Source organism: Hemibagrus wyckioides, linkage group LG03 (genome assembly GCF_019097595.1).
Source record: "Hemibagrus wyckioides isolate EC202008001 linkage group LG03, SWU_Hwy_1.0, whole genome shotgun sequence".
NCBI lineage: Eukaryota > Metazoa > Chordata > Actinopteri > Siluriformes > Bagridae > Hemibagrus > Hemibagrus wyckioides.
The window spans coordinates 5,502,094-5,516,326 of NC_080712.1; the positions used below are offsets into that span (position 1 = coordinate 5,502,094).

A 14,233-nucleotide genomic window follows, 5' to 3' on the forward strand; every position below is an offset into this window, starting at 1 on the left:
AACTCCGACTGCGCTGTGATGTGAACCCCTCACCTGCGTATGATGTCAGCCAATATGCATACTGTGACTCTTACCTTTGATAAGAGCTGACAACCTTCTTTCAAAATAAAATACCCCCTCAAGAATAATAATTAAAAATAAAATAAAGTAGAGTAAATAACTGAAATTTATAATCTGGTGTAACAACATACCCCTGCTACACCTAGTGTTTTTGGAGTTGTTTATTGCCTCATTTTCGATTTCTGCTTGTCGTTTTGGATTATCCCTAATAAAACTGCAAATGGAACCTGCTCTATCCACCTCCGGCAAACTGTTACAGGTTCAGGCTACATCTTTTTTTCCTGACAAGATGGCCAAATTAATACTTTTACTGTTATTTCCCAGGCTGCTCAAAGTGTATTTATGCTTAACAGGTGCTCTCAAACATCACATCTCTTTTGTTGTGTAGAACCTTACATAATTAGATCACTAAACAGAGGTGGTGTCTGAAACTGCTCATGATGTTTTCTTGCCTGTTACACTGTTACAGACTAATACAGGCTCAAAAATACCCCCACACTATCAACCACACAGTGTTGTGTCCTTTAAGATTATCATTTGCATGTGAACAAACACCTTTCATTTGTTGGAACATTAAATATTCCACCAAGTTAATTGTTGAATATGTGAACATAACTGAAGCAAGAAGTAAAACAAAAGAGACATCTTCACATCACAGCTAACTCCTGATTTCAGCTGCCATTCTTCTCTTTGGTCCATATTGGCATTAAAGTCCTCAAAGTGCCCATAATAAAATCTAGATATGTGGCTGGTACCAAGTGCTGAGCTCAGTTTAATGTAAAAATAATTTATAGTCGTTTATAGAACCACATAATTAATTTTTAATAAGTAACTTGAAATATATAGGATTCACACTAATAATTCTGCTTTATGGTTTGGTCAGTATTCCAAAGCTGTCTCATATTTTATGAACATGATTTTAGGAGGAAAGCTCTTCAGCATAACACAGTGCTTGCTAACAAATTAGTGTAAGTACACACCCAAAATTTTGAGTACACACTTAACAGAGATGGACCTATGTGCTTGAATCATAGAGAAGAAATATAAAATCAAGCTAAATAATAATAACATTACAGTGGATAAGGTTAAGTTTATTTTAATCATATGTATAGCCAGAAGAAAACAGTTTTACAATGGTAAGCTGTTACGGCCCAGTCTAGGCTTAGCCTTGGCAAGGGTTTGGATTAGCTGGTGCTTTTTCAAATTCACTCCTTTGTGAATGTGTTGGTGAATTTTTAAAGGGCTTGATTGTGTAAAACTCTTCCCACAGTGTGAGCAGTGATACGGCTTCTATCCTGTGTGAATGCGCTGTTGAGTTTTTAAAGCACTTTAAACATTTAAAATTCTTCCAGTGTGAGCACTGATGTTGTTTATCTTCTCTATGAATGAGATGGTGGGTTTTTAAATGATTTGAATGTGCAAAAGTCTTCCCACAGTGTGAGCAGCAATATGGCTTCTCTCCTGTGTGAATGCGTTGGTGAATTTTTAAAGCACTTGAATGTCTAAACTTCTTCCTACAGCGTGTGCAGGGATACAGCTTCTCTCCTGTGTGAATGTGCTTGTGAGTTTTTAAAGTACTTAGCTGTGTAAAACTCTTCTCGCATTGTGAGCAGTCGTATGGCTTCTCTCCTGTGTGAACATACTGGTGTGTGTTTAAGGTTCTTTGTTGTGTAAAACTCTTTCCACATTGTGAACAGCAATATGGTTTTTCTCCTGTGTGAACATGCATGTGTTGTTTGAGAATACTTGGCTTGGCAAAACTCTTCCCACACTGTGAGCAGTAGTGAATTGAACCCTTGCCCATTCTGCACAAATCCCCCTGTGTTGATTTATAGTGTGAAGACAAACTGATGATGACATTTCACTCTGTAGGAGAACAGTAAACATCAATCTTAGATTATTAGGTGCTAAACAAGTATCATGTGCTGTTGCCAAATTAATACTTAAAAGTAACATCATACTTAATATTTATGTATGGAATCTAAAACACAAAATCTATTTGAAATTTTTCCATCATTAAACAGTTATTTCATTTGAAATGTATTACATGGGATCAGGCATATGTAGTTAGAATTTGAAGACAGACCATTTAATTCATGAGAATATATTAAGATTTATATACAGTAAATTAGTTATGCACATATTTTCATCCATTTTTTTAAATCACATAAAGAAATAATTGTCAAACGCTATGTCACAGTCATGTACTGAGTATTTAGTATCTAAATTCAAATATATATATATATATATACATAGAAGTGTATATATGTGTGTATATATATATATATATATACACACAGTGTGTATATATATATACACACAGAAGACTGCTGTGAAATTACAGGGATTTAAAAAAGTTCATTTGAACTGGGTAAGTTTTTTTTTCTTTATATATATATATATACACACAGAAGACTGCTGTGAAATTACAGGGATTTAAAAAAGTTCATTTGAACTGGGTAAGTTTTTTTTTCTTTATATATATATATATATGAAGAAAAAAAACTTACCCAGTTCAAATGAACTTTTTTAAATCCCTGTAATTTCACGGCAGTCTTCTGTGTGAGGACCTCAACTAACATGGCAGAGTGTCTCCTTTAAGTAGACCTGAGGACAAAGACACAGTTCAGCATTAGGCCATTTCACAGCCATTAACCAACTATTACCACCTCATCACCTGAGTCTGGGGTGTGGCAGGTGAACATCTAGAACCATCAGGTCATTTAAAAATATGCAAAGTAACTGGATAGAATGTTCCCATATCAGGGAATGGAGAGCAAAATATTAGGAATCTAACATGTAATTCTAGCTGTATAATATTCACACTGAAATTCTGCTACGTTGCTGTTTCATATTTTATGATACAGAGCAGGATTACAAAAGGACAAACTAGTAAGCCTAATACACAACACATATTTGTATACACAAGACCAAATAAAATAGAGCATAATTTGCTGCATGCACTCACGAGCAAAGGCCAATGTGCAAATGCATTCATCATTTGTTAAAATATAGTTTGAGTAGCAGTACCATTAATGATCAAAATATTGGTGTAACTTCCCACTACAATCTGTATTAGCTTCAAAAAGTTTAAATGTCACATTAGCACCATTTTGGTCCATTTGTCAAATAAATGACATACCATCATCTTAAGGCAGATATTAATAAAGTAAACTAAATTTTGTTCTAAGCACACTGCGATTGAAAATTTTACATAGAGATATTGTGTGAGAGGTTCTGACCCTTTGCATGCATGACCTAGAAGTTGGTTGTGACTAAACAAAATATTATAGGGACAGAATGGTGTTGGAGACCAGATGGCAGGACTCAAGGTTGAGACTAAGGGCTATCTGGATCAGGTGATGATCAGGCATTGTGATGTAGCCAATGATTGACAATGTTGTCCTTTCCTTAATCCTGTTATATTTAATTCTTAAATATTCACTGTTGAAAATGATTGGGGCCATTCCTTTTTCAAATTGCATGGAGAGTGCTGTGTCCTGTTGCGCAAAAGCAAAAATAAATTGTGTGCCTTTTTACTCTTGCCCGTGCCTACCAATGTAGTATTTTTCTTAAAATTTCCACAGCAGTACATTCCAGTTTCACTGGGAAAAAAACTTATTAAATAAATGTATAACATGAAATCAGGCAAAATATAGTTATAGTTTCAAAGATAGACCATTTTATTCACTGTATGCACTCAGCTATTCAATATTTTTTTCATTTATTGGTATAGAGTTAGTAAGCATACAAAAAATTAATTAATTGTCAGTTGCAAAGTCACAGTAATATATAATTATTTATGTACATGAATGAGTTTAGTTAATTAAAAAAAGAGAAAAGAAAAACATCAATTGAAATTATTTATTTATTTATTTATTTATTTTAAATATCCCATTCATTTCACTACATGTGTGAGGAAACCTGAACCCCAGTTCAAACCTCTGGAATGTGACCAAGAGGAATATGGATGATCACAAGCCATCAAACAAAGTTGAGCTGCTTGAATTTTTGCACTACAAGTGGCATAAATTCACCCAACAGCAATGTAAAAAAGATTGGTGGGGAGCATGCCAAGACACATGAAAGCTAGTTGAAATTATCTTTTTTGTTTTTAATTTCACTGTGTGTGCGAGGAACTCAACAATGCAACTCTGGAAAAAAACACTCTAATTTTCTCTTAAATCAGCATCTCTATGGCAGCCATTCCATTCCAGTGTCTGTTAAATTCCAGCACAGGCACTCCTGATTTTGCTTAATGAAGTACTGATGGATGAAGGATGACATCCAGTGACCTACAAAAAGAATGGCAAACGACAGCTGGGGTTGAAGTACATGGCAAGGATGGTCCAAAACAGGCTCTTAGAGGCAGGGCTGAAGTCATGGAAAGCTAGTAAAATGCCCTTCAACAATGAAAAGCAAAGAAAAACCAGGTTGAGATTTGCAAAAGACCTTAAAGGACTGAATTAAAGTTATCTTGTTCTTCTCTGATGAGTAGAATTTTCATATTTCACCAACATCTGGTCATCTGATGGATTGACGGAGACATGGAGAGGCCTGCAATCCAAAGTGTCTCACACCCCCTGTGAAACTTGGAGGAGGATCAGTGATGATCTGAGGATGCTTCAGCAAGGCACATTCGTCTTTGTGAAGGACACAAGAATCAAGCCACGTACAAGGTTGTCCTGAAAGAAAACTTCCTTTCTTTTGCTCTGACAATGTTCCCCAACTCTGAGGATTGATTTTTTTCCAGCAGGATGCCACACAGCCAGGTCAATCAGTGTGTGGATAGAGGACCACCACATCAATTCTCTGTCATGGCCAGCAAAATCTGCAGACCTGAACCCCATTGCAAACTCCTGGAATGTGACCAAGAGGCAGATGGAAGGTCACAAGCCATCTGCTTAAATTTTTGCACTACAAGTGGCATAAAGTCACCCAACAGCAATGTGAAAGTGTGGGAAGATTCTGGAGACTCTGTGACTCAAAAGGTAAAAGACACTGTTGGAGGACTGAGGAGTAGTTACTAGCACATCACTCTGTCCCCTTTTTGTTGACATGACTACCATTCTTGTGAAGTCTCCAAAACATTTATCACATACACTATATTGCCAAAAGTATTCACTCACCCATCCAAAAAATCAGAATCAGGTGTTCCAATCACTTCCATGACCACAGGTGTATAAAATGAAGCATCTAGGCATGCAGACTGTTTTTACAAACATTTGTGAAAGAATGGGTCGCTCTCAGGAGCTCAGTGAATTCCAGCGTGGAACTGTGATAGGATGCCACCTGTGCAACAAATCCAGTCGTGAAATTTCCTCGCTCCTAAATATTCCACAGTCAACTGTCAGCTGTATTATAAGAACGTGGAAGTGTTTGGGAACGACAGCAACTCAGCCACGAAGTGGTAGGCCACGGAAAATGACGGAGCGGGGTCAGCGGATGCTGAGGCGCATAATGCGAAGAGGTCGCCAACTTTCTGCAGAGTCAATCGCTACAGACCTCCAAACTTCATGTGGCCTTCAGATTAGCTCAAGAACAGTGCGCAGAGAGCTTCATGGAATGGGTTTCCATGGCCGAGCAGCTGCATCCAAGCCATACATCACCAAGTGCAATGCAAAGCGTCGGATGCAGTGGTGTAAAGCACGCAGGCACTGGACTCTTGAGCAGTGGAGACACGTTCTCTGGAGTGACGAATCGCGCTTCTCCATCTGGCAATCTGATGGATGAGTCTGGGTTTGGTGGTTGCCAGGAGAACAGTACTTGTCTGACTGCATTGTGCCAAGTGTAAAGTTTGGTGGAGGGGGGGGTGTGGGGTTGTTTTTCAGGAGCTGGGCTTGGCCCCTTAGTTCCAGTGAAAGGAACTCTGAATGCTTCAGCATACCAAGACATTTTGGACAATTCCATGCTCCCAACTTTGTGGGAACAGTTTGGAGCTGGCCCTTTCCTCTTCCAACATGACTGTGCACCAGTGCACAAAGCAAGGTCCATAAAGACATGGATGACAGAGTCTGATGTGGATGAAATTGACTGGCCTGCACAGAGTCCTGACCTCAACCAGATAGAACACCTTTGGGATGAATTAGAGCAGAGACTGAGAGCCAGACCTTCTCGTCCAACATCAGTGTGTGTATATGGTTATTATATTTATTGGTTACTCCTAACCCCCAATAGGTAGAAGAAATCTAAAATGCAAGCTCAGGTCTTAGGAGGATAAAGAAAGTTTACCTGGGTGATAGATGGACATCCTCAGGTGCTTCACCTGTAACAGACAACACAGATCAACCATGAGATGGGAAACAAAAGGCATACCTTGGTCATTCGAAATGTCTTTTAGTATTCCAACTCTGAACAGCACCATCAGCTCACAAGCCATGTTATCGGGGGACTTTTCGAAGTGGGACTACCTTGGGGTAACCACCACTGACAGAAGGCCCAGACTTTGGAAGGCCCGGACTCCATCCCAGACCAAATGAAGCTGCTCCTTAGCTTCTCTACTGTGTTGCAGGCCTCCAGAGGGTGCGAATGGGCCAGGTGCTTTAGGGCTGAGGTCCTGTCCTATGCACAACCAGGAGGTTGCAGAGCTGTCCATGCCGGTCTGTGTGTTGATACAGTAGCCCTCTGCATACAAGTAGGATGAGGGTAAGTCTTGTGTTGGGTCCACCTGCTTTTTCTCAATCACACACACCTGGCCCCAGCAGTGCTTTAACCTGTCATCCTCCTGCTCCTAGCCAATGCTCCCTTCCCAGAATCTCCATACAGAGGAGATTATTAACATTATGGAATGTCTCTTCTGACAAAGTCTGAGTGTCCCCTTCTCACTGAGCTGCTGCTAACTCTGTTACTGAGTTAAAACAGCTTTAGCAAACGTCTGTTTTTCTGACAAATACAATTGGAAAGGTCCTTCTTCAACATTTCAAAAGCCATTTTTGCCTCTGCTGTTTTCACCAAAGATGCCTTCTTCTGATTTACTGCTTTAATCAATGCACAAAAAGGGGCTACTTTCAAAGAAATGTTGCATATCCCTTGCCTACTACAGCCTACCATTCCCAAGAAAGACAACATTTAACAACATGTGTCTGTTTCCCCCACTATTGAATGTTCATAGATGCCTGAGGGGATTCAGGAATTTGGGGTCCCATGGAATTCTGTGACACTAATTCTTGTCTTTGTCTTATTTCCGGTGGTGGAGACATCCATTATTGTCTTCCACCTCAACTTTTGTATGCTCATTAGGGCCTTGGAACCTTTCTTGTGGATTATTGATTGCAGATTAATCCCCAAGTTTAATACAGTTTCATCAATAATGCTTCTTTTGCTTCTTTTGCTTCTCTCTTTATCTTTCTGTATTGGTCTACATGATAATCTAGCCATGGGGGTCACAGTCCAGTGACTTCTGTGCCAGTCCCATGCCCGGATAAATAGAGAGGGTTGCATCAGGAAGGGCATCTGGCATAAAACATTGTCAAATTTATTCATGTGAATCGTCAGTTCTTTGAATTTCATACCAGACTGGTCGAGGCCCGGGTTAACAATGACTGCCATCTGCGTTGACCTACAGGGTGCCAATGCAAATTGGGCTACTGTTGGTAGAAGAAGTAGAGGAGGGAGGAGAGTGCGTATACAGATAGAGAAGAGGAAAGGTAAAAGTATAGGACTGAGAATAGGAACTCTGAATGTTGGTACTATGACAGGGAAAGGTAGAGAGCTGGCTGATATGATAGAGAGAATTAAGGTGGATATTCTTTGTGTACAGGAGACCAGGTGAAAGGGTAGCAAGGCTCATAGTATAGGAGTAGGATTCAAGCTGTTTTATTACGTTGTGGATAGTATGAGAAATGGGGTAGGTGTGGTCCTGAAGGAGGAGATTGTGAGGAATGTCCTAGAGGTGAAGAGAGTGTCAGACAGGGTGATGAGTCTGAAGTTAGAGATTGAAGGGGTGATGTTGAATGTTGTTAGTGGTTATGCCCCACAGGAAGGTTGTGAATTGGAGGAGGAAGAGAGATTCTGGAGTGAATTAGATGAGGTGATAGATACTATTCCCATGGGGGAAAGAGTGGTGATAAGAGCAGATTTTAATGGACATGTTGGTGAGGGGAACACAGGTGATGAGGAGGTGATGGGCAAGTTTGGAGTTATCTAACCAAGTTAAGGAAAGTTATCTAACCAGTCTTCTGACACACTACAATCCACCACGCTCCTTAAGATCTCAAAACTCTAGACTTCTGGTAGTCCCCAGAATATTAATGTCTATGAAAGGGGGTAGAGCATTTTTGTATTTAGCTTTAGGGTAAAATTACCCTCAGAACACAGAGGTAAGGACCACAAAAATAAACCAGCTGAAATCATCCTATGAAGCTACAAGCAGTGTAATAGTTAGACCAGCCACACAACAGGAGCGGGCAATGGAAGCCTCACTAAGAGTAGCATGGGTCCTGAGAAAACACAAGAAACCCTTCTCTGATGCTGAAATAGTCAAGGAGTGTATGAGTGAAATGGTGACTGCTCTGTTTGAAGGGACTCAAAAGGATGAAATAATCCAGAAAATAAGCCAAATACCCTGTTCTGATTCCACTGCTGCAAGAGGAACTGAAACACTTGCTGATGATTTGTTTGAACAACTTAGCTCTGCTATAAAAAAAGCCAAATTCATTTCATTGGCTGTGGATGAATCCACATACAACACAGACAAAGCACAACTCATGGTCTTTGTCAGATATTTTAATGAAGAAAAGGGAGAATTTCATGATGTTTTGGGTCTCTTAAACCTCCATGGACACACAAGGGGGATGACATTTATGAAGCAGTGACACAGATACTTAGAGACAGAGAGATAGACCTGAAGAATGTTGTTTGCATTGCTACTGATGGCATGCTATGTATGATTGGGAGAGAGGGGATTAGTGACCTCATGGCATACCACTGCATGTTTGCATAGTGTGCAAGCCTGTGACAACTCTGGCAAGGAAAGACTCCCTTAGATGGTATGAGGAAGAAACCTTGAAAGGAACCAGACTCAAAAGGGAACCCATCCTCATTTGGGTGACACTGGAGAGTGTGGTTAAAAATTATTATAAACACCCTAGAGTGTGATTATGAACAATGTCCTTTCTACAGTCATGTACAGTCAGTATGTTATTATGTGTATTAATTAGGAGGTTAAAGTCCACATAGGGTTGGCATTGTTGCTTTGAATACCCAAATCCTCACGAAGTACAACCCTAACCCTGGTCCATCTCTGGATGCCTCAGGATCCTCGCTGGGTTGACATCTCCTCACTGAAGGTCTACTGGAGCTGGCACAATCTCTAGATGCCTCAAGATGGGTAGAAAAATGGAAACAAGTGGAAAGGAATTAGCATAGCTGCTGTTCATAATATTAGCATGCACTAGATGATAATGTGCATTTAATCAGATGTATTGGAGTACAAGGGTATGGGATGTATTATGTGTATGCCTGGCTAAAGAGATATTTCTTTAATCTACATTTAAACCAGGTATCCCTCTCCAGTTACATTACCAACACCATTTGGCTGGATAACTTGCTGCGACAACATTGAGGCAACACCCGCCTTCGCCTCGACAGAAGTAGCCAGGAGACAGTGCCTAGCCCCCAGGGGGAGGGCCCTGAACCCATGCAGCTGGGGTGAATTTCACCAGAGGTATGACAGCGCCGTGACCGCCTGAGGCTGTGTTTTTATTGCACCGGTTGGGGGCACAGAGTGGCAGAGTGCCCGGAGCTACCTGCAACGTCTAAGGTGGGAAAAATTTTGCATCACTCCTCTTTGAATCTACCTGTAAGGCTATACACTGAACACATGTCCTATGTTGTCACAGCGCTGATTGACTTGGGGGTGGCCGTCAACCTGATTGACCAACGTCTCGTGAAGAAACTCAACCTTCCGACCATTCGCTGGCCAACCCTTCTATGAGTGACAGCCATAGACAATCAACCCATCAGGGAAGGATACTTGACCCACCAAACCATCCCTCTCACACTGCAGATCTGGCTGTTCCACACCGAGAAGCTGTCGCTCTGTGTTTTTTCTTCCCCCAAGAACCCCATTATCCTTGGTTTCCCCTGGCTTCAGCACCATAATCCCAATATGTCCTGGAAAAGGGGGGAATTAGTATATGGGCACCTTATTGTATTACGAATTGTTTCCAAAACCCTGTATCACATGCTTGTTTTGCTACATTGGTGGAAAGCCCAGAAGGAATAGGATTGACTAGCATCCCAAGAGAGTATAATGACGTGAGGTGTTTAGTAAGTTAAAAGCCATGTGCCCCCCCCCCACCACCACCCCTGGGACTGCGCTATTGATCTCCTGCCCAACGCCATGCCAGCCAAGGGCAGGATTTATCCTCTCTCGCACCCTGAAAGTAAGGCTATGGAGGACTACATACAGGAGGCATTAGTGGCAGGCTATATTTGACCATCTACCTCCCCTGCTGCTGCAAGTATCTTTTTTGTCAAAAAGAAGGACTGGGGCTTACGGCCATGTATAGACTACTAGTGAATGCCATCACTGTCCGATACCCCTATCCACTCCCTCTAGTTCCAGCAGCTCTTGAACAGGCTCGCTACTTCACAAAACTGGATTTACGCAGCGCGTACAACCTGGTGAGGATTCGAGAAGGCGATGAGTGGAAAACTGCCTTCCACACAACAAGGGGCCATTACGAGTATCTAGTCATGCCCTTTGGGCTTACCAACACCCTAGCTGTGTTCCAGGCCTTTATCAATGAGGTGCTTAAGGACTTGTTGGACAAGTACGTCATCGCCTATATAGATGACATATTGATCTACTCCCTCATCTATCAGGACCATGTCTAGCATGTCCACGCTGTACTCACGCACTTGCTACAACAGCTCTATGTCAAAGTGGAGAAATGTGAGTGTCACCAGGGCACCATCACATTCTTGGGTTACATGATTTCCCAAGGGGGAGTGGAGATGGATGCGAGCAAAATGAAAGCAGTGCTGGACTGGCCTGAATATGCCACTATAAGGAACTTACAGCGGTTTTTGGGATTTGCTAACTTTTATCGATGATTCATACGTTACAGTGTGATCACAAGCCTCCTAACCTCCCTTTTGAGAGGGAAACCCAAGAGAATTTCCTGGACCAAGCAGGCTAGAGTGGCATTCCAGCAATTAAAACAGTGATTTACTACCGCACCCATTCTCTGCCACCCGAACCCAAATCATCCCTTCGTAGTTGAAGTGGACACCTCCAATTCTGGTATAGGGGCAGTCCTGTCACAACACCATGGGGACCCTGGGAAATTACATCTGTGTGCATACTTCTCCAGGAAGTTGACCCCGGCAGAAGTTAACTATCATGTGGGGAACCAGGCGCTGTTGTCAATCAAAGCTGTGCTGGAGGAATGGAGGCACTGGCTTGAAGTAGCACAGCACCCCTTTGTCGTACTCACGGACCACTGTAACTTGGAATATCTGCACAATGCCAAAAGACTGAACCCTCGTCAGGCCCGCTGGGCCTTGTTTTTCACTTGTTTTCACTTTACAGTAAACTACCACCCTGGCACTAAGAATAGTAAAGCTGATGCACTATCCCGCCATCTTGACTCCCTAAGCTCCCCAACTCAGCCAGAAACCATCCTTCCTTCATCAATGATCCTAGCTCCAGTTCTATTGGATTTAATGGAGGATATTCAAAAAGCCCACACCAGGGAGCCACCCCCGCCAGCCTGCCCACCTTCCAAAATCTATTTGCCCTTGTCCCTCTGTTGCCATGTTCTAGAGTGGGTACAAGACGCCCCCAGCTCAGGCCATCCAGGCATCCGCCACATCGTCGCCCTGCTATGAAATAAGTTCTGGTGGCCCTCCCTATCTCCTGATGCCGAAGCTTATGTCCAAGCCTGTTCCATCTGCTCTCAGTCCCGAACCAGTCGTCAACTCCTTGCTGGCTTACTGGAGCCCCTGCCCATACCTAAATGACCCTAGTCCCACATTGCGATTGATTTTGTTATGGATCTGCCCAGCTCGGGGGGTTATGACACCATCCTAGTGGTCATCGACCAATTCTCCAAGGGATGCAAACTGGTGCCGCTAAGAGGTCTACCTACTGCCATGAATGTTGTTTCACCACGTTTTCAGGAACTATGGTTTACCAGAGGACATAGTATCAGACCGGGGCTCTGAGTTCACCTCCCAGGTGTGGCGAGCCTTCTGTGACCATCTGGGGATTAATGTAAGTCTGAGCTCGGGCTACCACCCCCAAACAAATGGGCAGATGGAACATCTTAATCAAGAGCTCACAAGGTATCTCAGGGGGTACTGTAGCTGAGAGCAGCACCAGTGGAGTGAGTTTCTACCATGGACGGAATATGTACAGAACTCTCTTATCAGCTCCTCCACAGGCTTGACGCCGTTTCAGTGCACCCTGGGGTTCCAACCACCATTATTCCCCTGGTCTGGCGAACCTTCCGACATCCCCGCCGTCAATGATTGGGCCCGGCATAGCCAGGAGGACTGGAAACGTGCACAGGTGCGGCTGCAGAGAGCCATCCGTTGCCAGAGGTTTCAGGCCAATTGCCGTAGACGCCCCCAGCCCAATTATCAGGTGGGATTCCATGTTGTAAGCTCAGTCCCGGTTCATCTGTCCCTTTCCAATTGAGCGCCAAATCAACCTCGTCACCTACCGCCTACAACTCCCTGCAACGTATCACATCACACCCTCTTTTCATGTGTCTCTCCTTAAGCCAGCCCACGTCTCACCTAGCACCGAAGCCCCCAGCGCTGAACCGCCACCACCTGTGGAAATCGACGGGGCTCCCGCCTACAAGGTACGCATCCTGATAGATTCACGGCAGACTGCAGTATCTAGCAAACTGGGAAGGATATGGCCCAGAGGAATGCTCCTGGGTTGATGCCCACGATATCTTAGACTCTTCCTTAGTAGAAGAGGTCCATCAGTTGCACCCCGATCGACCAGCTCCACACCCACGGGGTCGCCCTCCACGTAGAACCCCTGAAGGGGTCACGTTGATTGGGATTACGAATTTCGGTTTTGTGAGTTTCGGTTTCATTTTTCAGTGCAGACTGTATTTTCCAGTTTTTGACCCTTTGCTTTGCCCATTCAGATTTCGTCTCTGTTTTTTGTGTCTAATCTTCATTAAAGATTGAGCTCATGGATCCTCAACCCTCTGTCTCGGGCCAGTCATTACAGAATACTTCACCTGAAGAGGATCCAGGATTCTAAACTTATCAGGTAGCCAGTGCAGGGATGATAATATTGGGGTTAATTGTTCATATTTTCTTCATCTGGTAAGAACACTGGCGGCTGCATTCTGGACTAACTGTAGCTTGTTTGTTGAAGATGCAGGATAACTAACTAGTAATGCATTACAATAGTCCAGTCTGGAGGTCATGAATGCATGAACTAGCTTCTCTGTATCGGATACAGATAAAATGTTCCTAAGCTTGACAATATTTTTAATTATGCCCAGGTCTTTTACTGCCAAGCTAGTAGTAATAGTACATCATTATAAATACTATAAAAAGTTGGATTGTGAGAGCTTTTGTGTACTGATTTTTGGACCAATAAGTAATATATGTCTTATTAAGATTTAGTAATAGAAAATTATAGGTCAAGTAATAGAAAATGATATTACCTACAACTACAACCTATAATCTAGCCATCATAACTTTTTCAGTAAGGACCATATAATTTTAATGAAGAGTGGGAAGATTCTGGAAACTGTGACCCAAAAGCTAAATGACACACACGACTGAGGAGTAGTTACTAGCACATCACTCTGTGAATCACTCTTTCTCCAAAACATTAATCACATACTTAGAAACATTTACAATAAGAAATCATCTGCTAATTTTAATGTGACAAATTTTAATGTGACAAATTTTAGTAATTTCCAAAGGTGTGCTGCAATCTACAAATCAATTAAATTCTCCCTGCTATGTAGCATCTCCAGGTCGGCTCACTTGCTCATGGGGTCCATTTCATCCTTCTCAAAAACTCAATTAACCATTACGCAGCTCACAACTGACCATAATATGAGCCTATGTTACTTTAATTGAAACTTTATCCATTCCTGACTTCACCATAAAGTATGCAAATGAGTGACCGAGCAGAGACAAAGAAACTTTTCCCTCCAAAAGTTTCAGGTATTGGATTGGTCACTCT

The 14,233-nt window shown here is 42.3% G+C and overlaps 1 pseudogene; it reads right to left on the reverse strand.

The window, feature by feature from the left end:
* LOC131351407 (zinc finger protein 208-like) overlaps nucleotides 1–14,233 on the reverse strand; it is a 114,312-nt pseudogene that overhangs the window by 92,675 nt on the left and 7,404 nt on the right.